This window comes from Capra hircus, chromosome 1, assembly GCF_001704415.2.
Source record: "Capra hircus breed San Clemente chromosome 1, ASM170441v1, whole genome shotgun sequence".
NCBI classification, from domain to species: Eukaryota; Metazoa; Chordata; class Mammalia; order Artiodactyla; family Bovidae; genus Capra; species Capra hircus.
This window is the reverse complement of record NC_030808.1, coordinates 19105218-19128771: the sequence shown is the minus strand read 5'-3', so window position 1 is coordinate 19128771 and position 23554 is coordinate 19105218. Positions and strand designations below refer to the sequence as shown.

The 23554-nt window shown below is 36.4% G+C and overlaps 1 long non-coding RNA gene across 5 annotated transcripts in view; it reads left to right on the top strand.

Moving 5' to 3' along the window:
- LOC102176916 overlaps positions 1 to 23554 on the top strand; it is a 673837-nt gene that overhangs the window by 523195 nt on the left and 127088 nt on the right. For 4 of the 5 annotated variants that reach the window (XR_001918463.1, XR_001918465.1, XR_001918472.1 and 1 more), the window contains one exon: positions 4188 to 4233. This is a non-coding gene — a long non-coding RNA (uncharacterized LOC102176916). Of the gene's footprint in view, positions 1 to 4187; positions 4942 to 23554 lie in introns of those variants that run through there. The other variant, XR_001918460.1, reaches the window with a different exon arrangement.

The window sequence follows — 23554 nt, the reverse complement described above, 5'->3', positions numbered from 1 at the left end:
ATAAAATACATAATGGATTAAAACATATATTTCAGTGTTTAACCATACTTGTTTGTGTACAATGTAAATGTGTTCACCCACAATAGTATGTATATATATATTTGTATTTATATATTTGTAAGAGGGCTGACCTCTAAATAGAAAAATGTAGAAACATTTTTACTTTATTTTTACCGAAATGTCAAAGAACATACTTCCTTGTAATTCAGTATGTTTTTATTTAAATATTTGCAAGAGGGCTGACCTCTAAATAGAAAAATATAAAAACATTTTTAGTTTATTGCTTACCAAAATTTCAAAAAAACATATTTCCTTGTAATTCACTCTATGACTTTATTTTTCTTAAATATGGTTGAGTTAATTTGCTTAAACTTTGGCTCACAGAAACAATTTTTTTTTTTTAGAATTCTTTCCTCATGATTTAGATATAATTGAAAAATTATAGCAATAAAATCCAACAAATATCTCTTATTACTAAATAATGCTCTATCTTCTTAGAGACACTAGTACTTTGACTAGCTACACTCCAAATGTTTACATTTCTTGTATTCCATGTCTTTTTGATATCTGATGTAACTTTTAAACTGTGACTCTCATCCTTTGACATTCTGCAGTGGAAACATGAATTAATCATTGAGTTTGTCCAGCAAGCAGAGTGACATCTTGAGCTTCCAGCAGGGCAAACACAAGCTGTACCTGAGTTTACAGCACAAGAAAACATCCCCATAGGGGTGACATTGCTGCATGCTCAGCTTCCAGGCTCTCAAAATTCTAGATCTTGTCAGTACAGGGGTAGATTCTATTCTTTTGTAATGTTGACTCTGTTATTGCATTTTCTGAAAATGTAGAAGTTACTGTTAACAGCAACACAAACTGGGGGCCAGGGGTTACTGCCCACCTTATAGAGGCATTCATAAAGAATGGTTTAATAAGCCATTGTTATTGTTACAAAAATTGCATTTTATTAAGAATCACAAATGATTGTACGTATAATAGATATGTATTTTTAATGAAGTCTAGTTGGATTGCAGATGATTTCATTACTGCCTATAGTTATGTAGATCAGTTGAGAGAGAGGAGCCATTTGTTAAAGAGCACTGTTAGACTTCCCTTGAAGACTGCCCAGTAAAAAGATTTTATGCAAAGTGATACTGTGTTGGTTCTCTCACACCCTGCTTCTAGTGTTCATGACAGTTTTTGTCAGCTTTGTAGCTCTTGTTTTTTCCCTTTTTTCCCCCCTTGACTTCTGTCACTGATTATAAGAAGTTTATGACTAGAATCCTGTCATTTAACTCTTTAGTTTAATTGGCCCTCCATATCCAGGGGTTCTGTATTCATGGATTCAATCTACCACTGGTTGGAAAGTATTAACAAAGTATTCTAGAAAGTTTCACGAAGCAAAACTGGAATTTTCTATTCAGATAACTCTTTACATAGGATTTACATTGTATAAGGTGTTTTACTGATCTAGAGATGATTTAAAGTATATGGAAGGAGAGAAATAGAAGAGGGAGATTAATAAGATATACAGACTTCCAGATACAAAATAAATGAATCAGAGGTATAAAATGGAGAGTGTTGGAAACACTGTTGTTGCTGTTTAGTGACTAAGTTGTGTCCAGTGCTTTCTGACCCCATGGACTGCAGCACACACAGTGTTCCCTGTCCTTCACTATCTCCCATACCTTGCTCAAACTCAAGTCCATTGAGTCGGTGATGCCATCCAACCATCTCATCCTCTGTCACCCTGTTTCTCTTCCTGCCTTCAATCTTTCCCAGAATCAGGGTCTTTTTCAAATGAGTCAGTTCTTCACATCAGGTGGTCAAAGTATTGGAGTTTTAGCTTTAGCATCAGTCCTTCCAATGAATATTTAGAGTCTATTTCCTTTAGGATTGACTGGTTTGATCTCCTTGCAGTCCAAGGGACTCTCAAGAGTTTTCTCAAGCAACACAGTTCAAAAGCCTCAGTTCTTTAGCGCTCAGCCTTCTTTATGGTCCAACTCTCACATCCATACATGCCTACTGGAAGAACCATAGCTTTGATTATATGGACATTCGTCAGCAAAGTAATGTCTCTTCTTTTCGATATGCTGTCTAGGTTTGTCATAGCTTTTCTTCCAAGAGCAAACCTCTTTTAATCTCATGACTATAGTCACCATCTGCAGTGGAAAATATAGTCAATAATTATGTAGTATCTTTGTAGGGTGACAGACAATAACGAGAATTATCATGATGATCATTTTGAAATAGAAATATCGAATCATTTTGTTGTGTACAAAGAGCATAGTGTTGCAGGTCAATTACACTTCAAAGCAAACAAGCAAACTCACAGCAAAAGAGATCATATTCGTGGTTACCAGAGGTACTGGTATAAGGAGGGTGAGTTAGATGAAGGCAGTCAAAAGGTCAAACTTCCAGTTATAAGATAAATAAGTACTTTGGATGTAATGTATATGACAGTAAGATAAATAAGTACTGGGGGTGTAATGTACATGATAAATATAATTAACACTGTTGTATGTTAGATATGAGAGTTGTTAAAAGAGTGATCCTAAGAGTTCTTATCAGAAGGAAAAATCTTTTTCTATTCATTTTTGTGTCTATATGAAATGATAGCTGTTCACTAAATATATTGTGTAAATGATGATGCATGTGAATCAAATAATCATGCTGTATACCTTAAACTTATTTCATGCTATATGTCAATTATATCTCAAAAGAGGAAAGAAAGAAGTTAAAGTATATAGGAGGATGTGCATAGGTTAAATGCAAATTCTGTGCTATTTTATAAAAGAACTTGAGCATCCAGGGATTTGTGTATCCATGGAAAAGAGAAGGTCCTAGAACCAATCCCTTTCACATACCAAGGGAGGACTATATCTCTCTTTACCAAGGAAAGGAGTTTTGAATGATGTAGATAAAATAAATAGATTCAATAGGTCATTTATGCAATTAGGAGTATGAAGCTTCACCAAGAAGATGGAACTTTTCCAAAGCAAAATACAGAATTCCACTCTTCTCGATTCCTTTCTAATCTTGGAAATTACAAAGAATTAAGTAACTTAATGCAGTGGGATGAGGCTGGGAGATGGATATTCTACCCTTAGTTCTGCCATAAGCTAGCTATGGGATACTGCTTTATTTTGTAAAGTGAGGATGTTGGACCAGTTGATTTTTAAGTTACCTCCTAGTTCTAAGATCAGTTCTTTTCTAATGACGATCACCAGAATTTCCTTACAGTAATTCCCTCTTCCCCTCTTTAAGGTAATATCTCTCTTAAAACTCTGGAACATGGGACTTGATCTCACTCCAGGTTGAAATCTTGTGATTGTATCCTCAAAATGGACTACAAGTTAGTACCTGTATTTTTTAACTTAATTTTTATTTTTTAACACCAAAAACATTTTCTATTGTGGTATGGCAGTTAGCAATGTTGTGATAGTTTCAGGTGAACAGTGAAGGGACTCAGCTATACATAGATATGTATCCATTCTCCCCCAAATCCCCTCTCTCATCCAGGCTGGGACATAACATTGAGCAGAGTTCCATGTGCTATACAGTAAGTTTTTGTTGGTTATCCATTTTAAATATAGCAGTGTGTACATGATCTTCCCAAAGTCTGTAACTATCCCTTCCCCTGGCAGCCATGAGTTCCTTTTCTAAGTCCCTGAGTCTCTTTCTGTTTTCTAAGTAAGTTCATTTGTATCATTTCTTTTTAGATTCCACATGTAAGGGATGTCATATGATATTTCTTCTTCTCTGTCTGACTTACTTCACTCAGTGTGACACCTAATGATATAAAAAGATGTTATTAAATCTAGAAGTGTTTGCAATTTTATAGGGTTTTTTTGCTTCATTTTGGCAATAAGGCATAATTATTTTTTCCTTTTTACCTCTATTGTCAACAGTAAAATTGCTAAATTGGCTAATAGTTGTAAATAAGAATCTTAATCACTATGTCCATATCCAACAGATAGCAAAAATGTCAGTAAACATATACTTTATCGTAATGCTTATGTGCCCTTCAGTGCTGCCAAACTCATTGGTGGATGGAAAAAGCAATTCCTTGACACAGTAAATAGACTAACCCCCAGCAAATAGACCACTAAAACTCAGTGTTAGTAATAATGCTAAAACAATCCTATTTTATTGCTCTTTATGTCATCCATTTTCTATTTATTTTTTAGGATATCCTTGAAGATTAGTCAGAGAGCCTCTTATGTGCCTCTAAAGGTAGGAAAAAGAACCCTTATTTCTGGTTATAGAATATATTTGTAATTCTATGGCAAATAGAATGCTTTTGTTTTAGCTGTTTTAATACTTTACGCCTCTTTTTAGATATAGACATAGTTAATGTTGCTTATTTGGAAAATCTGAAAAATGTGTTATCTCTACTCACCTGTCAACTTGAAATCACCCAGTGCATAGTGTTTAATTGTCAGTTTGCATTTTGCGTTCATATTATTACATACTGTGAGGTTAAAGTGAAAATGTTAGTCACTCAATCATGTCTGACTCTTTGTGACCCCGTGAACTATAGCCCACCAGATTCCTCTGTCCCTGGCAAGAATTCTCCAGGCAAAAATAAAAACGGGTAGTCACTTTGCATGGGATTGTCCAGACATAGGTATTGAATGCAGGTCTCCTTCATGCGGGTTGAATCTTTATTATCTGAGCCACCTGGAAACCCCTTACTATTACATATTACTTCAGTTTATTATATTATTTAGAGTTTTTTTCCCCCCCGTGGGCAGAATTTATTCATTATTTTACATTTTGTATTACCTTCATAATTTTAGCATAGTTTGACATTACCATGTATGACTTCCATATATCAAGAAGATAATTTTATAATATGTACACTTATGTATGAGCTTCCAAGGTGGCTCAATGGTAAAGAATCCACCTGCCAATGCAGGAGACACAGGAGATGTGAGTTCAATCCCTGTCTCTCGAAGATCCCCTGGAGGAGGAAATGGCAACCTATTCTATCCAGTATTCTTGCCTGGAAAATTCCATGGACAGAGAAGCCTGGCGAGCTACAATCCATGGGGCTGCAGAGTCAACTCGACTGGGCAAACACACACACACGCACACTTTTATATATTAACGTATAGAATATAATGTTAGAAACTAAGATTCTCTGCTGCTGCTGCTGCTGCTGCTAAGTCGCTTCAGTCATGTCCGACTCTGTGCGACCACAGACGGCAGCCTATCAGGCTCCGCCGTCCCTGGGATTCTCCAGGCAAGAACACTGGAGTGGGTTGCCATTTCCTTCTCCAATGCATGAAAGTGAAAAGTGAAAGTGAAGTCACTGAGTTGTATCTAACTCTCAGAGACCCCATGGACTGTAGCCCACCAGATTCCTCTATCCATGGGATTTTCCAGGCAAGAGTACTGGAGTGGGGTGCCATTGCCTTCTCCAACCTACCATAATTTCATAGTTTTCTTCTTATTTTAAAACTATAATTTTTAAAGAAACAACCAAAGTTGCCATAAGTATGATTAGCTATCAGTGATTTATTAAAATAAATTTTAATTTGGAAGAATTTAATTCTGTATTAGGTTTTCTTAATGAGTGCCAGAAAATGTGTCCCTTTTCTTGGCTAGAATGTATGTGATGATAAATTTAGAATTTCTACTCTAGTAGATACTTCTCTGATAATAGCTTAATTGCAGCTATTTCAAACCAAATTGTTTAATTGTGGTGAATCATATGCAAATTGTTCAGATGTAGGTCAACCTCCCACTTCCACATTCTAGCACCTCTTTTCTAATTCAAGACAAACTGCTCAATGCCTGAAATAGGCAGAATGGTACAGATTTAAAACATATGGCAAAAGCAAAATGATAATAACATAAAAACAACAATGAGCTAGAAGTCATAAAGACGGCAAGCAAGGCAGGTTGCATTTATTTTACCTGAGCTGATGATCTTTTGTGCTTGATGTGTGTCTGGTACACTATCATTTGCTCACTGCTCATGAGATTGGTATTTGGCAAATCATAGTGCCTCTAAGTTGCTAAGTCTCCTCACCTGTACTCATTTTCGGTATTCTGGCTGAGTGATACAAGCGGACGTCACAGATGGACAAGAATACTTGGGTAGCTCTGAAAGTGACCAACTGTGATATATTGCTGTTGTAGAAGGTCTGGAAATCCTTTATTTTCCTAGCTACTACATTCTAGTTCTAATTTGTAATTGCCTTTGCAGTGGGTCATTGTATCACTTTCTAATGAATAACTGAGATTTTATGAATTCTGTTTAAACTTTATATGTCATCTGCTATGAAAGAAAATAATTTATTTCCAGTTTCTAAAGCACCGAATAATGATACAGCAAATTCATGTGTTTTTTATGTGTTGTCTTTTATCTCTAGGAGATTATCACCAATATTTTTGGTATTTTGACAGAAAATAATGAGACTTGCTGGTTACGGACAAAAAAAAATATTAGCCTTAATTCTAATAAAATTAGAAATCTGCCTTACTATAAACATAATTTTTAACATTATCATTCTTCAGTGGAATTTGATTTGAGAATTTGAATTTGTATTTTCATGCAGTTTATGATATTTCAACTTTTCTAAAATTTGTTTTGAGTTAAATTTTTCATTCTTGAAGAATTATTGAATTAGGTTACTGACTTAAATAACATCTGTATTTTTTCCAGTCTTAGAATGGGAAAAAATTAGATGCTGTATCCTTTGTGTTTCTTTCAATATCAATACTTTTGTTGTTAGGAAGTATTTCATATTAAAAATAAAGAATTAAACTAAATAGAAAAATATGTTTCCCTCAAAGTTAGTACTGCTAAAGTTCTGGTGTTTTCCTTTCATGGTTCCTTCTTTATATACACAAATATCAATATTAATCTGTGCACACAATGCTTTCACACCATATTCATGAGTCTGTTTTTTTTTTAACATTTTAATTATGAAGTTTCTTCTAAGTCAATATGTTATCTATTTCATCCTTTCTAATGGCTGCATATTAGACAATTTTTTTTGATGTGCCATGATTTATTTAATAGGCCCTTTAAATCTTTTCTTAAATAGAACTTTAAAATAGAATGAAAGCAGGCCTTCCTTAATTACATTTTTGGCAGGCATACAAAAGAATAATTCTCACTTGTACTTTGAATTAGGAAATTAAGGAGTAAAGAAAAAGTGTTACAGTAAAGAGTAATAAAAAGTATTAGGTAAGTGCACATAAATGGTCAGGGGAAAGAAGAGCTCATAATGTAGATGTTTATGCAACTGCGTCCTAGGTATGTAAGAGTAAGGTTCTGATTGTTTTTCAAGATTCACCCCAGATGACACCTTCTTTCATAGCTTTCAAGAAGATGTTTCCCTTCATCTTCATTCTCACCAGTCATCTTACATCTCCATAAAGCTTTTGGAAAAATAGATCTCATCATACATATTATGTCACATACAAAATTTTACCTTGTATTTTTCCCTACAGGATGTTAACCCTTAGAGGGTAATGACTGTGTGTTACTCCTATTTGAACTTAGTAGGTGCTGAATAAATAGCAGTCAGCTAAATTGGATTGAAGTGTGACAAAGGGGAGAAATCAGGTAGAAATATTTAGTCTTACCAAATGTTTATAAAGTACCACTACCTACCGATTATCTTTGGAGTAACACAGTAGTAATAATAATTCTTCTGATGAACGAGATACAAAAGATATCAACACATGGTTTTTGATACACAGTAAAAGTTCTTTCAAATTGAACTTTAATGATTCTTAGTTGCATTCATGCTTAAAATCAGATATTGGTTGTTTCAAAAAATTATTTATAAATTTATAAAAAATCTGTATGGTACTGAAATTATTTATACATTACCTCATATGGATCTAAAAACACTTTGCCAGCCTTAAAGTATTATACACATGTGAGACATTATTTTTATTGATAAGACACTAACAAATTTGTCTCTGTGGGTTAAAAGTATGGATAGTTATTTGCAAAGTAGAAATTACATATAAAAGAAGCAATTCTCTGCGTGAATTCTGTTAGAAGAAACAGAGTAATGTTAGTACTTGTATATAATGCAACTTGCTACTCATGCTGTTTAATGAATCTTTGACATTATCTCAGCCAGCAAAAGTAGACTTATTAATGGGTTGAATTGTGTCTAAAAGAATCTCTGATTTCACATTAGTCTGAATTCAATGGTAGCATTAATTTGAAACATCTTGAACATATGTACCAAATTCTTTTTTTAACAGAAAAATGAAAAATAAGTGGGTATGAGATCTCTTTTGAAACTGAAAGTGGTAACTATTATGCCTACTGCATAATAGTTTTTCTCATCTGACTTGCAGAAGTCACCAGCCCCAAACTCTTGATTCTACAAACATCTTATTGGACAAATCAGGAAGGGGGAAAGGATCTTGCTCAGTCTTCTAAATAAATTTATCTAATATTCGGCTAGGGTTACAAATGCAGGTACTTTTGGAACCCATGTGTATAGCCAAAGGGAGTGTAACAGACCAAACACTGTACATTTGGGAGTGGTGTGGACTGAGGAAAAGACGATCACATGCTCAACAAACAGGGGCTGTTTCTCCTCATTCCAGTCATACTTTCTATCTAACAGTACGTTCCAGTAGCCATAACTTCTAAAGGTAAAAGGAATTGAATATTGAAATTTCTATGTGAAATCTCACAGATTCTAAATATGGGCTCAATTTTAAACATTGGGGAAAAAAAGAAAACCATGTAAAGGAATCATAGCATGCCTTTAGGTAAGCAATTTGCTACCTTTGCAAAGATACCCTGCAAATACTTGCTCAATCAATGAGTGAATTATAGATATCTTTAAGATACAGGGAAATAAATGAGCACTCTAGCCCTTGTTCTCCCATGTTCATTGGAAATTTCATATAATACTTTAAGGAGGATAATAGCCATTAGCAACAAATATGGAGACCTCAGATAAGCTTTTTCAGTCTATTTCTGGATTCTGGAAAAGAGAAAGCAAGAATGAGCTAAGGTTTTGTTAAGATATATTATGATATGCAAAGAATGATGTTTAAGAGATATCATTTTTTGAACACACTTTTATCTGATCCCCAACTTACCTTATGCTCTTAATTAATTACTCTTTTCTCTAATACCTCAAATATTTTGTCATTTTGTTAATTTCAAAAGAAAATGGTGAGTTAAGATAATGACTCTACAGGAAGTCAAACACGAGGGAAAAATAAAAATCAAGTATGCCAATTTTGTCACATAATCATTAATGAGTAAACATGGGTTCAGTGGACTCTGGTTCATTTTACATTTTGACCTTCAAGATTTACTTTCTTTTTGAGATCTCTCCTGCACAAACTTCTGGACAAACTCACCTTCTTTCCTTCTTTCATTTCAGTCCTTTATTATATCACCACATTTCACTGCATTTAATGGCACCTAATTACAGTTGCTCACACATTTCTCTTCCCAAGTAGACTTGAGAATCTCAAGGCCAGAAACAATATCTTTCAACAATCATAAACTTACAGAAAATTTGTACATACATCACAGAGAACTTTTCCACTGAACTATTTGAAAATAAATTGCCAGCATAATGCCACATTACCCAGAGTGCTTTAGGACGTGTCTCCCTACAAACAAAGACATTTTCTGCATAACCACAATAAAATCACCAATATCAGGTACTAAGGACTAAATTGTGCCCCACCTTATATTCATATAGCTTCCCTGGTGGCTTAGATGATAAAGAATCCACCTGCAATGTGGGAAGCCTGGGTTCAATCCCTGTGTTGGGAAGATCCCCTGGAGAATGGCATGACAACCCACTCCAGTATTCTTCCCTAGAGAATCCCCATGGACAGAGGAGCTTGGAGGGCTACGGTCCATGGGGTCACAAAGAGTCAGACACAACTGAGCAACTAAGCACATTCAGTCCCACTCATATGTCGAAGACCTAACCCCTCCTCCAACCCCCTGTAATGGTATTTGGAGAATAGCCTGCACCAAGTGTGATGGTATTTGGAGGAGAGGCCTTTGGTAGCTAAGTAGGTTTAGATGAGGTAATGAGCATAGTGCTCTCATAATGGGTTAGTGCTTTTATAAGAAGAGAGGCCAGAGAGTTTATTTATTTTCTCACTGTTATGTGTGAACAAAAGCAAGAAAGAAGGAATTGGTGAGTTCCTTGATCATGACTTGCCAGACTCCAAATCTATGAAACATAAATTCCTGTTGCTTGAGCCACCCAGTTGATCATATTTTGTTAACACAGTTGCAGCTAACTAATACGTCAGGAAATTAACATCCTTAGTTCACTACTATCTAATCCCCAGATCCCATTCAAGTTTCATCAGTTGTCCAGATAAATTCCAACTATTGGTCTTTAGTGTGTAAGAATTTGTTTCCAAATTATGTGCTTTGTTTTTTAGTTTCATTTTATTTGTCTTCATGAGTGTAGAAATTCTACAGACTTTCCTTGACTTTCACGACCCTGATACTTTTAAAGATTACACTCCAGTTGCTTTGTAGCACAGCCTTTAATTTAGATTTGTTTGAATTAAGGACCATAGTTTATGCAAATTTGGATCCTAGTGTCTAGGACTGTGTCTGGCATATAGATGATGTTCAATAAACACTTGTTGAGGAATGAATTAGTTATTGAAAACTTTGACTGAATCACTTGCATAATGCTGTTAGCAACAATGTCAAAACTTTAAAGAGAAAATTGTAAAGCAGGTTCAAAATAAGAAATAAAGAAAACACACACACACAAACTCTGATGTGTTTTTGAGATCTGTTCTTTATTTATTGAACATGCATACATTGGCTATTGTGTAAGTTAATAACAGTTTCTTTACAACAGTGCTTCTCAAAGCGTGGTCTGTGGATTGCTTCCAGTTTTTGTCCTATTTCTGGTTGATGATGACATTGGGGTTACGTATTTAGAAAACCTTTTTAGAATTTTGACAAAGTGGTTCTATTTCTGCTGAATCTATTAATTCTGAAGTGACATATTAGATTTATTTTATCTGATTTTCTTTTTTATTCCATTTATCTAGTAATTAATTTGCATTGTACTTGCCATATTATTGATCCATAATGGATTAGAAGTTAAAAATGGCTCATTTATCACAGTTTGTGGTTATTCCCATCAGAGTAAAGTGTGATTAAAGTGGATGGGAACTTGGTGGAATTTGACCTTGCACCTAAAGAGTGGGTAAAATCTTGTAGTTTTCTTCGGTTATTCAGTCATGTCTGACTCTTTTTGACCCCATGGAATGCCACGCTCAGGGCTTCCCTGTCCTTCATGATTTCCTGGAGTTTGCTCAGACTCATGTCCATTGAGTCAGTGATGCCATCCAATCATCTCATCCTCTCTTACACCCTTCTCCTCCTGCCCTCAATTTTTTTCAAACATTAGGATCTTTTCCAATGGGTCAACTCTTCGCATTTATGGCCAAAATACTGGAGCTTCAGCTTCATCAATAATCCTTCCCATGAATATTCAGGTTTGAATTACTTTAGGATTAATTGGTTTGATCTCCTTGTTGTAAAATAGGTAAAGGTCTTACTAGTTTATAAATTAGAGAAATGAGCAATTCAGGCATAACAAAGTATGAGAGGAAGCATGTGTCTATTTGCATTATGTGGTTGCAAGTATGCACTTATTTGTGTGCTTGTATGTGTTGGATGGGTATTAGAAGACAGAAGCTTCAAGAGACAGTAAGACCTCATGATTCTAAAAGGAGCCGAGAGCAACCCCTCCCATATTTGATTGCATTGAATTCCAAAACATTGATCCTAGTAGCATTGCCCTTACAGTACATTCTTGTGTTCTCCCTTTCCTTTCGAAAACATTCTTTCCTTTGACCACCAGAAACTTATAATTCCCACTGCTGACAAAAAAACCAATGAGCTCCTGTGACCAAGAAAGTAGGCAGTGCTACTATTACCACTTGTAGATAACGGAGACTAGTCACAGCTTGTGTATCAGTCACTCAGTCATGTCCGACTCGGTGACTCCATGGACTATAGCCCTGCAGGCTCCTCTGTCCATGGAATTCTCCAAGCAGGAATACTGGAGTGGGTTGCCATTCCCCTCTCCAAGGGATCTTCCTGACCCAGGGATTGAACCTGGATCTCTGCATTGCTGGCAGATTCTTTACCATTTACAAATATTTAAATGAAAAGAGGAGAGCTGTAGTTAGAAAAGAGGGAAAACAATGAGAGAAAGAATAGAGTGAACTTAAGAAATGTTGTTAGGGAAAGAAGAACCTAAAAGGAAGGATACATTATTGCATCAAGTTTAACTTACTCTGGTAGCCTTAAAGGGCAGTAGCATTTAGTTCAGTTCAAAACCTATTTACTAAGAAACTGTGATGGAGCAGACACTGAAATCAGGGAATGCAAAGAAGAATAAGACATAAGAACTTTCCATCGAATGAATTCAGTGGTTTGGGTAAGACAGATAAGTAAACACAACTTCAGTGTAGTGGTTGGGACTTTCATTGGGGAATTTGCAGGTACAGAGGTGATTGTAGGTGATTGTCCAGCTTCCCAGGATTCTCTGAGGAGATTATGGCCATAAAAGGTCCTGATGAAAACTAAACCAAACTGAAAGAAGTGGGATGGAGAAAAAAGGGCAATTTGATAATCAGTACTCAGTTTAGGAGCTGATACATTGTTGTTGTAGTTGTTCATTCACTCAGTCTTGTCTGACCCTTTGTGATCCCATAAACTGCAGCATACCCGGCTGCCCTGTCCTTCACTATCTCCTGGAGTTTTCTCAAATACATGTCCACTGTGTTAGTGATGACATCCAACCATCCTGTCCTCTGTTGCCCTCTTCTCCTTTTCCTTTCAATCTGCATATAAGAGGTTATTGATACATCGTTGGTGCTTAATAAACAGTGGTTGAATGAATGAATGATTTACTTAATTAGAATGAATTGACATACTAGAGGTAAATGCAACTCCAGGAGGAGGAACTAGGCAGGACATGGAAGTGTAACATAGCAGTGGTGAATTAAGATGAGGGAGACATCAGTCCTCCACAGTAGAGTAAAAATTGCATGACAGAGACACGTGAGTTGAAAATGAAGACAGTAGAAGTCAGGTAATGGAGACAATTCTCTGCAGTACTAAGGCCCCATAGATTCTAAATGTCTATCAGTAGTGGGAGTGACATGGGATATTTGTATGTAGTTTGATTATAGATGAGTAAGTGTGGGAGAGAAAAGACAGATACAGTGGCCTACCAGTTAGGAGGCTAACTCACTGGTCCTGACAAGAAAAGGTGAAGATCTAACATATGGCTATGAAGAAAAGATGGTGAATGGGGAAGGGGCAGGCACACAGATTCATGAGTTACTTGAGAAATAGAATCAGTGGAATGTTTCACTTACGTGGTGGGTAGTGTGGCGAGGGAGGGGTAAATCACAGTCTGAAAGAAAAGAGTAAAAGCTTGAACACTTTCTATATTTGACTTTAGTCCCTGCATGAATGAAGATATCCTAAATTGACCCAAGGAATATGGGAAGACAGATAATTATTTGGAAAAAATGGAGAGGCACTAAAAGGAATCTAGTTTTAGCCATTTAATTGAGAAGCCTGTTGAGGAAGAGAGATCAGAACTGAAGAAATGCATGTACATATTTTCATGTGTGTGTATATATGAACATATGGGCTTTCCAGGGGGCGTTGTAGGAGACGTAGGAGATGCAGGTTCAATCCCTGGGTCAGGAAGACGCCTGGAAGAGGGCATGGCAACCCACTCTAGTGTTCTTGCCTGGGGAAAGCTATGGGCAGAGGAGCCTAGTGGGCTATAGTCCATAGGGTCACAAAGATTTGGACATAACCTCAGATACGCAGATGACACCACCCTTATGGCAGAAAGTGAAGAGGAACTAAAAAGCCTCTTGATGAAAGGGAAAGAGAGTGTGAAAAAGTTGGCTTAAAGCTCAACATTCAGAAAAGGAAGATCATGGCATCCGGTCCCATCACTTCATGGCAAAGAGATGGGGAAACAGTGGAAACAGTGTCAGACTTTATTTTTATGAGCTCCAAAATCACTGCAGATGGTGATTGCAGCCATGAAATTAAAAGACGGTTTCTCCTCGGAAGGAAAGTTTTGACGAACCTAGATAGCTCATTTAAAAGCAGAGACATTACTTTGCCAACAAAGGTCCATCTAGTCAAGGCTATGGTTTTTCCAGTGGTCATGTATGGATGTGAAAGTTGGACTGTGAAGAAGGCTGAGCACTGAAGAATTGATGCTTTTGAACTGTGGTGCTGGAGAAGACTCTTGCGTGTCCCTTGGACTGCAAGGAGATCCAACCAGTCCATCCTAGAGGAGATCAGTCCTGGGTGTTCATTGGAAGGACTGATGCTAAAGCTGAAACTACAATACTTTGGGCACCTCATGCGAAGAGTTGATTCATTGGAAAAGACCCTGATGCTGGGAGGGATTGGGGGCAGGAGGGGAAGGGGACGACAGAGGATGAGATGGCTGGATGGCATCACCGACTTGATGGACATGAGTTTGAGTAAACTCTGGGAGTTGGTGATGGACAGGGAGGCCTGGCATGTGCAATTCATGGGATCTCAAAGAGTCAGACACGACTGAGCGACTGAACTGAACTGAAGTGGCTTAGCATGCACACACGCGTATATGCACATATGTTATATCATCTTAAAGTTATGCATATATAACAAAGTTTGGTGTATCCTCTCTGTGCAGGATCATCTAAAACTTTATTTTCTCATTAATTTATGGCTGTCAAATTAATTTATTGCTTGAATATGTAATTGGAAACTCTAGTACTTCATTCTCTATTTCAAAACGTATCATAGAATAAATGCTGTAACTTGAACCTGGTTCCTGACTTGTGAAAACATCATGTGTCTCTGCTACCAAAGCCAAGAGAACTGTGCCAATTACATGCCTGAACCTGTTTCAGTTTAATTACGTGGATTACTGAAGCAGAAACAACCTTTGTGCTTAATTGACCCTTATAATTGCCTTAGTTCTCTGCTTTGCCCTTCTTGGGGGTATAATTCCATGTCCTACTATTATTAGGAAGAAAAATTCACTTCCTTTTTTAGTAACTCCAGAAAAAAGAAAGATTAAAATATACTTTAGTGTTCAGAGAATTAACATTTTATCAGCCTCTGTAGCTAGAGAGTAATATACTGAGCAAGGGGGAAAGAGATGACCCGGAGTCACCTCATTGTCCTCATGTGACAGTTGAGTTACCTCTTACACTTTTTTTTTTTTTTTACAACCAAGCTCAGTAACTCAGTTCTATCAATAGTGACCTTTGAGCATCTCCCAATTTAAGATATCCAAAGCCCAAATAGATTCTTGAACTCTGCATATGTTTGAATCTGTGTTGTAAAGGTTAGGTCTCCAGTCAATTCATGCACCTGCCGGGAAACTCCGAATGGATTAGTCAACAGGAAAAGAATGCTTACTCTTCAGTCTCTCAACCACAAATTCAACTTTTCCATATAGCAGTCCAAAACCTAAGAACTTCAACTAAATGGAGACATTAAAAGCACAGACGTCATTATATCCCTAATATTTCACTCATAATACCTACTCAGTAATTTTTTCAACCAGTTAATGGAAAAGCCAGAATGGTAATGTCATGCATGAATAAATTATGATTCTCTCAAATTACCTTTTTGGATTATCTTTTATGAAAGAGGTAGACAAAATTTATGTAATGCCACTCCTTTTCCCCCTGGACACTGTCTGTGAGAATGTGTGTTAAGCTTTCAGTAATCAATTTTAACTACTTTAAATATATAGAATACAAAATATACAAATGTAAGTTGAAAGTTTTAAAACTCAGAAATATTTCACAGTTTCACAGTCGCAGTTCATACAGCCCCGCACCATTTATTTTCATCCATTCAAGTGTCTGTCCATTTGTGGATTTTTGTCAGTGAGTATTGAGCACATGCTGTATACCAGCACTGTACTGGGCTTTGCAGACTCACAGGTTTAAATTAAATTGTCTGTCCTCAGACGGGTGCACACAATGCAGGAGCACAGACAACAGCTTTTAGCCATAACCTGTCCTGAAATCCTCTGGTATGGATTCCCGGTCTTCGCAGGCAGCCTGACAAGATGGATCAGGGAGTTCCGCTACCTGAAACAAATGTTGATGACAGGAAAAGCACACTTGAGAAATGAAGAATGTGATGTTGGGAATGCTGAGGGTAAGTGGGTGAGGAGCAGAAGTAGGCATATGCCAAACTGGACATGTTAATGATTTTGAATTAAATTCTAAAGGTGATAAAGAACAATTGAATAAATATAAGAATGGACATGAGTTTACCAGACTTACTTTTTAGAGTGATCTCTGGAAGTTTGTGCAACTATGAAAGCTAAATAAATTGATCAACAAAGAAAAGTCAGTAGAATGATCAATGTATAGAAGAATACGAAGAAAATAACCGCACAGGGTTATTCAAGAGCTGTTTTAAATATCAAATTGACAAGACTTCACCACTCATAGAGGGAGGTTAACACAAGCTGAAAACCTTGGATAACTGTCAAGGTTTACAAGAAAGGTTGAGGAGATAAAAGTGCAATTGTGCATGTGTGCTAATGAGACAATGAATTCAATTATGAACATGTTGAGAGGTTGGTATGTTTAAGGTACGTTCAGCTAATTATGCAAGTTGACTGTTGAACAGATAGAGAAAATTAGACCAGAGGTAAACTAGAGATAGTTATAATCACTATTGAGAGGTGGAAGGCAATTAATTGATGTGAATAAAATAGTCCAATGGTATATCTCTGGAAAGAAGTGAATATAGCTTCAGACCATGATAAGCCAGTAGAGTACATGAAATTATCAATGCAGGACTGATGTGAGAAAAGTCTCCAGAATCTTAATATCTTTGGATATTGATGAGGAATGATTTCACTTGAAAGATGCCTTATATTAAAACAAAAGAAAAAGATCCAAGTTCTGGGAATAATCGTTCCAAAATAAAAGGAAGAGTGCCCAGATCTTGAAATATGTTCCTGTTCTTCAAATCTTATTTTTCAACAATCCACTTTATGTTTCAACTCAGAAGTGGTTAAACTCACCCTATTCACATATGAGCACAAAAGTATGACCAGGGATTATTCAACATTTAGAATCCCACTTTCTCCTATCAGATTTTTTTTTTTTTAGTTTTATGCCACCCAGTTCACTTAAAGAGCAACCTTTTAAAAGTGTGAAGTTTTCAGTGATCTAACTCACTCAGTCATAGCAATATTTTCCTACATTAGCTCATCAGAAAGAATGCCAATGGCATAAAAATAAATGGGAGTAAAAATAGCTTAAATATTTGACCTTAATAACATATTGCTTAACTATTTCATTTAATGTAACCTTCATATGAATTCACATAATCTAATAGAAAGATTTCATTTTCTACACTGTAAAACAAAGTTGGAGAAGATTAAAAGGCTTCAGAAAGAAACACAGTCTAGGAAGGCTTTTTTTCCCCTTTGAGAATTAAATAGGCTTTAGATAGATGCTATATAAAATATATTTAAGACAATATTTTAGTCAATTTAATTTTTGGCTTTTAATTATTCCTGGGCACCTTAGTGATATCTCTGTGGGATCAATATTATTAAAAGACTATGGGGCTGAATGCCATAAAGATGAATCAGTTCCATAGTCCTAAGGTTTATTCTTGTTGTTCAGTTACTAAATCATATTCTACTGTTTGCAACCCCATGAACTGCAGAACACTAGGCTTTCCTGTCCTTCACTGTCTCCCTGAGTTTGCTAAAACTCATGTCCATTGAGCCGTCCAACCACCTCAGTCTCTTCCTCTGTCACCTCCTTCTCCTCCTGCCCTCAATCCTTCCCAGCATCAGGGTCCTTTCTGATGAGCCAGCCCTTCTCATCAGGTGGCCAAAATATTGGAGCTTCAGTATCAGTCCTTCCAATGAATATTCAGGTTGATTTGCTTTAGGATTGACTGATTTGATCTCCTTGCATCTAAAGGATTCTCAACAGTCTTCTCTAGCACCACAATTCAAAGCACCAACTCTTGGGCACCCAGTCTTCTTTAGAGTCCAACTCTCACATCCGTACATGACTAATGGAAAAACCATTCAATTCAATTCAATTCAATTCAGTCACTCAGTCATGTCCGACTCTTTGTGACCCCATGAATCTCAGCACATCAGGCCTCCCTGTCCTTCACCATCTCTCAGAGTTCACTCAAAGTTACATTGATTGAGTTGGTGATGCCATCCAGCCATCTCATCTTCTGTTGTCCCCTTTTCCTCCTGCCCCCAATCCCTCCCAGCATCAGAGTCTTTTCCAATGAGTCAACTCTTCGCATGAGGTGGCCAAAGTACTGGAGTTTCAGCTTTAGCATCATTCCTTCCAACGAACACCCAGGGCTGATATCCTTCAGAATGGACTGGTTGGATCTCCTTGAAGTACAAGGGACTCTCAAGAGTCTTCTCCAACACCACAGTTCAAAAGCATCAATTCTTCGGCACTCAGCCTTCTTCACAGTTCAACTCTCACATCCATACATGACTACTGGAAAAACCATAGCCTTGACTAGACTGACCTTAGTTGGCAAAGTAATGTCTCTGCTTTTGAATATGCATAGTTTTGACTAAATAAACCTTTGTCAGTGAAGTGATATCTCTGCTTCTTAATACACTCCCTGCGTTTGTCATAGCTATTCTTACTGGATTCATTATTACTTAGATTTTACTGTATTCTATTATCATCAGTAAGATATCTTTCAGACAAACCAGTTAACTTTTATCAAAACCAGATACAAATATATAGGACCTAGTTACTTAATTTGACAATAATTTTCTTCTAATTTGTATGGTCAGAAAATTTCATCATTTTCACTATATTATCATAATTGTCATTTTAAAACATAAATATTGGACTGTGCATGTCCAAGTCATAAATAAACAGATAAAGCCTCTGTCTTTTATAACAATCATTAGTATTCATGCTAAAAACTGGGTGTTTTTTTTAGAAAATAATTTCACAAACAAAAATAATATATTACCATTTAAGACAATTTGAATATCTGTCATTACTCATGAACATATTGGATTGGTTGGTTCTTTGTTAACCCAAATTCTAACCTCTTGTTCCCTTTCCTACTTCATCCCTCTTCTCTCTTGGGTGTAATATTTTCTTGATCAGACAGAGCCACATATAGCTCTGACCTGTGTGTGTTCAGTAAATATGAAGAGAATTTGGAATGCTTCCCCAGAAAAGAATTTTTTAAAAAGATCTCTAAAGAGGAAACACAAAAATTACCCTTCCCCATTTCTAAATTATCATATATTGTTTTTAAGAGTATGACTTTAAGGGTTGCAGGAGAACAGGGCAGGGTGAGGGGAAGTTGTGCAAATTTGCTTATTTGAAGGACTGTTGAAAAATGATACCATCCAAGATTGGTATTTTCATGAGTTTCTTGATGTAATATATAATTAAAATAAGTGTTTGCTTATTTTATTATTGCTCAGATCTACTTTTAGGATGAAGCTTGTATCCAATTTTATGGAATATATCTTTAATCTAGTGTCTAAAAGTAAATCCTTCCTTAAGTTTAATTTTGTCTAACTCAATGAAACTATGAGCCATGCAGTGCAGGGCCACCCAAGATAGACAGGTCAGAGTGGAGAGTTCTGACAAAATGTGATCCACTGGAGAAGGGAATGACAAACCACTTGAGAACTCCATGAACAGTATTAAAAGGCAAAAAGATTGGACAATAGAGATGAACTCCCCAGGTCAGTAAATGCCCAATATTCTACTGGAGATCAGTGGAAAAATAACTCCAGAAAGAATGAAGAGATGGAGCCAAAGTAAAAACAACACCCAGCTGTGGATGTGACTGGTGATGGAAGAAAAGTCTGATGCTATAAAGAGCAATATTGCATAGGAACCTGGAATGTTAGGTCCGTGAATCAAGGCAAATTGGAAGTGGTCAAACAGGAGATGGCAAGAGTAAACATTGACATTTTAGGAATCAGGAACTAAAATGGACTGGAATGGGTGAATTTGACTCAGATGACCATTATATATACTACTTTGGGAAAGAATCCCTTAGAAGAAATGGAGTAGCCATCATTGGCAACAAAAGAGTCCAAAATACAGTACTTGGATGCAATCTCAAAAACAGCAGAATGATCTCTGTTCGTTTCCAAGGCAAACCATTCAATATCACAGTAATTCTAGTCTATGCCCCTACCAGTAATGCTGAAGAAACTGAAATTGCGTGATTTTATGAAAACCTACGAGACCTTTTAGAACTAACACCCCCAAAAGATGTCCTTTTCATTATAGGGGACTGGAATGCAAAAGTAGGAAGTCAAGAGACACCTGGGGTAACAGGCAAATTTGGCCTTGGAGTACAGAATGAAGCAGAGCAAAGGCTAATAGAATTTTGCCAAGAGAATGCACTGATCACAGCAAACACCCTTTTGCAACAACACAAGAGAAGACTCTACACATGAACATCATCAGATGGCCAAAACTGAAATCAGATTGATTATATTCTTTTCAGCCAAAGATGGAGAAGCTCTATACAGTCAGCAAAAACAAGACCGGGAGCTGACTGTGGCTCAGATCGTGAACTCCTTACTGCCAAATTCAGAATTAAATTGAAGAGAGTGGGGGAAACTACTAGACCATTTGGGCATGACCTAAATCAAATAACTTATAATTATACAGTGGAAATGACAAATAGATTCAAGGGATTAGATCTGACAGAGTGCCTGAAGAACTATTGGTGGAGGTTCATAACATTGTACAGGAGGCAGTAATCATGACCATCCCCAAGAAAAAGAAATGCAAAAAATGCAAAATGGCTGTCTGAGGAAGCTTACAAATAGCTGAGAAAAGAAGAGAACCTAAAGGCAAAGGAGAAAAGGAAAGATACACCCATTTGAATGCAGAGTTCCAAAGAATAGCAAGGAGAGATAAGAAAGCCTTCCTCAGTGACCAATGCAAAGATATAGAGGAAGACAATAGAATGGGAAAGACTAGAGATCTCTTCAAGAAAGTCAGAGATACCAAAATCACTACAGATGATGACTGCAGCCATGAAATTAATTAAAAGATGCTTGCTCCTTGGAAGAATAGTTATGATCAACCTAGACAGCATAGTAAAAAGCAGAGACATTACTTTGCCAACAAAGATCTGCCTAGTCAAGGTTATTATTTTTCCAGTGGTCATGTATGGATGTGAGAGTTGGACTGTGAAAGAAAGCCTAGTGCCAAAGAATTGATGCTTTTGAACTGTGGTGTTGAAGAAGACTCTTGAGCATACCTTGGAGAGCAAGGAGATCCAACCAGTCCATCCTAAAGGAAATCAGTCCTGAATATTTATTGGAAAGGACTGATGTTGAAACTGAAACTCCAATACTTTTGTCCCTGATTTTAAGAGCAGACTTATTTGAAAAGACCCTGATGATGGGAAAGATTGAAGGCAGGAGGAGAAGGGGATGACAGAGGATGAGATGGTTGGATGGCATCACTGATTCAAATGACATGAATTTGAGTAAACTTCAGGAGTTGGTGATGGACAGGGAAGCCTGGTGTGCTGCAGTCCATGGGGTCAGAAAGTCTGACATGACTGAGTGACTGAACTGAACTGTTTAACTTACAAACATATTTCCAACTTACAATTTCATGATACTAAAAATTTGTATTTTTAACATCAGTACCCCATTGGAATTTAAAAGTTTTTGTTATCTTGGCCTTAAAATAAGAAATTATTATATTCACAGAGATAAAAATAAGAACACCTTCATCAGTAAGTCACAGTAAGAAAAATACATGTTCTTGTAACATGTTTTCTCTTATAACCAAATGAATCAGATTTTGACATTTTTAAAGTAAGCATTTTTGAGATGCTTATTTTCTCTTTTATCAACTTATACACACATCTTTATTCTTTGACAGTTTCTTTCCATTCAACTTGATCTAACTCACTCTCTTTCAGATTTGTGGCTAGCTCCTCCTTACTCCTTTGAGATTTCCGTTATTTTAATGAAAAGATAACTTTTGGATTTTACCCTTGATATTTTTCTTCTCTTTATAGCTTGCAAAATTTGACCTCACCACCTTCTCCAACATAGCCCTCTTTCTTTCATCTTCTTCCTACCTTCCCTGTACTCTCCCCACCCTGCATGCCCCTAACCTTGCCTCAGTTAATGTCTGGTGAAGGCTCCTCTTAGGCATATCCACACTCTCCTCTCATCTATGGACCCACACTCTATGAATAAACATCAAGCAGAGCAATGAATTTCATTTATCAGTTATCAAACACTCTCTAATATTTTATAAACAATTTGTTTTTGTATTCCCAGAACCCTAATGTTTGATAACAGATAGTTCTAGGTGCTCAATTGTTGTTTATTATATAAACGTCAACCAAAAAATAGTTATTTTGTATTTTGAATTAATTCCTTCAGATATTATTTAGTTTTTTGCAATTTTTTTAAGCTAATACCTAAACACACTCTGCCTGGTTTTATCACTGTTTTAATATTAATAAATATGTTCATATGGAAGTAAAATTTCTTTGTATGTAAAACTTTTAGCATGGCTTATTATTTTATTTCACATGAGTATCATTTTATAGACATATTTAACTGAATTTTAACTTTTCCTTTGGATACTTTTCTCTAAATAAAATTGTTATAATCTAAATTTTAGAGTTTATGAGAAACTGCTTTCCAGAAAGATAGAAATTTATGAGACTTCCAGATTCACTTCTCTCTTGCCATTATTGAGAAGTCTTGTGGTGTTTAAAGTTTGCTAATTAGATAAACATAAAAAATTGTAATTTGTCATTTTAAACTACATTTCTTTCATTTATTCTAATTAGAGGATAATGTTTTAAAATGTTTAGCACAATTTCCATAAGAGTCTTCAGGCTTCCAGTCTTCCTACTGACCTCTAATCCACTACTACCTTATAGCACAGTCTTGCACACATTGAACAGAGAATATCAATGATTCCAAGTTACTTACAAAATAGCTTCCAAATTGATGGTCCAGATTACTATCCTCTTTACAGCCTACTCCCAACCTCCTTTCTCTTCATAAAATTTTTACCTTTCCCTTATATAGCCTATAGTTATGTTCAGCTGATAGATGTACTTTCTAATGCCCCCTTTTCTATAAATTTTATCTTTCCATATCTACCACTTGAAATCCTATCTGTTATTTAAAATGAAAGTGAAAGCCATGCAGTTGTGTCTGACTCTTTGTGACCCCGTGGACTATACAGCCCATGGAATTCTCCAGGACAGAATAATGGAGTGGGATAGCCGTTCCCTTCTCTAAGGAATCTTCCCAAACCAGGGATCACACCCAGGTCTCCCACATTGCAGGTAGATTCCTTACCCTCCAAGCCACCAGAGAAGCCCATGAATACTGGAGTGGGTAGTGTAACGCTTCTCTAGGGGATCTTTCTGACCCAGGAATCGAACTGGTGTCTCCTGCATTGCAGGCGGATTGTTTGTAAAGCTGAGCTATCACTTATTGTTCAATAT